At 36.3% G+C, this 1,671-nt stretch overlaps 1 protein-coding gene across 2 annotated transcripts in view; it reads left to right on the top strand.

The window, feature by feature from the left end:
- Positions 1-1,671, top strand: part of RIMKLB (ribosomal modification protein rimK like family member B) — an 80,858-nt gene that overhangs the window by 72,554 nt on the left and 6,633 nt on the right. The gene's annotated exons all lie outside the window — the stretch shown is intronic.

Raw genomic sequence — 1,671 nt, 5'->3', positions numbered from 1 at the left:
GTCGAGGCTGCGGTGGCCGGGAGCGGCCACTGCACTCCAGTCTGGGTGACAGAGTGAGACTCCAACTCAAAAAAATAAATAAATAAATAAAGTCATGTTGTGATTGTCCAGTGAGCATTTATATGTATATAACTGTAGGTCTTTTTACTTAATAAGTTGCAAAACGTATCTTTCACATGTAAATATTTATCGACATACTATCAATGTAATAAACAGACTCTTGAGTTTTTCTAGTAATGGAGTTCAGTTTCACTGAATCATAATAAATTTGCTTTCACCAGGGTGCAATTTGTAACTCAGTTCATACGTGGATGAGATGTCTGACCAGATTTAGAGATTTCCCTCTTTAATGATATACTGGAATTCATTTAAGCTGTGTCTTTACCCACTGGTCCAGCTGACTTTGATTTACTTCATATATATTTTCTCAGATCTCCTATTGTTGAGGCACATAGAGCTTAGCCTTTAAGTTTTTTCTCTTTTCAGTTTATTACTTACTAATCTTGTCCGTGACTTTAAGTACTATTTATGTGCTTATTATTTTCAAATTTCTACTTCCAATTTAGGGTTTCTCTCTCTACTTCACGTTCATTTAAGTAACTGCCTACTCACTGTCTTCAAAACTGAACTCCTAATCTGACTTCCCCTTATAAGGTATCCTACCCACAGTTTTCTTCTTATCATTTAATAAGGACAGCTCTGTCCTTCCAGTTTAGACCAAAGTTCTCAGAGTAATCCTGATACTTTTCTCTTATATCCCATATTCAAACTATCAGGAACTCCTCGAACTCTCTGCTTTCAAAAATGTCTCCAAATATGATTATTTCTCATTGTCTCCATTAAAAGATTTTCTCATATTTGGAATACTTTTAGTAGCCCCTTAATGTGTCTTCTTGATTCTACAACCTTGCCCCTAGTTTCTTCCTAACACAGCAGTGATGTGACAGATTCTTTTACATTGCAACTCATATCGAGTCAGTCTTTGCTTAGAGTCCTCCAGTGACTCCCCATTTTCTTTCAGAGGAAAATCTAAGTTCTTGCAATGGCTACCAGGCACTACATGACTTGATCCCTGGTTAACTCAGATTTACAACCACATGGATGAATCTCAAAAACATAAAACTGTTTTAAAAATACATGTCACAGAAGAGAATACATTTAGTACTTAATTTATACAAAAGTTAATTATATGTAAAACTAAACATTACGCTGTTAGGAATACAAACATGAATTTTTTATCACCTATTCTAATATCTTCATCTCTGAGTTGCCTATCAGGTCTTTTGTCTCCATTTTTGTTGTTGTTTTTCTTTGTCCTGTTGATCTATAGGAGTACTTTATGTAATCTGACTTTAAATCCCTTTGTCTAATATATGAATTCTAAGTCCTATATTTTCATTCCAGTCTATGATGTCTCTTTTCTTTTTTATTATATATTTTGATATACAGGCATTTTCACTTACAAAGTTAAGCATATTCATTCATTTCTTCACATTCTCTGCTTTTTCTTTCCTTTTCTTTCTTTTTTTTTGAGTTGGAGTCTCACTCTGTCACCAAGACTGGAGTGCGGTGGCCGCTCCCGGCCACCACAGCCTTGACCTGCGGGCTCCAGTGATCCTTCCGCCTCAGCCTTCCTAGTAGCTGGAACTACAGGCGTGCGCTACCACGCCC

Source organism: Carlito syrichta, unplaced genomic scaffold (assembly GCF_000164805.1).
Source record: "Carlito syrichta isolate Samal-C Ts95f unplaced genomic scaffold, Tarsius_syrichta-2.0.1 Scaffold143822, whole genome shotgun sequence".
NCBI lineage: Eukaryota > Metazoa > Chordata > Mammalia > Primates > Tarsiidae > Carlito > Carlito syrichta.
Note: the sequence above shows the minus strand (reverse complement) of the source record. Positions and strands in the feature narration are given on the sequence as shown.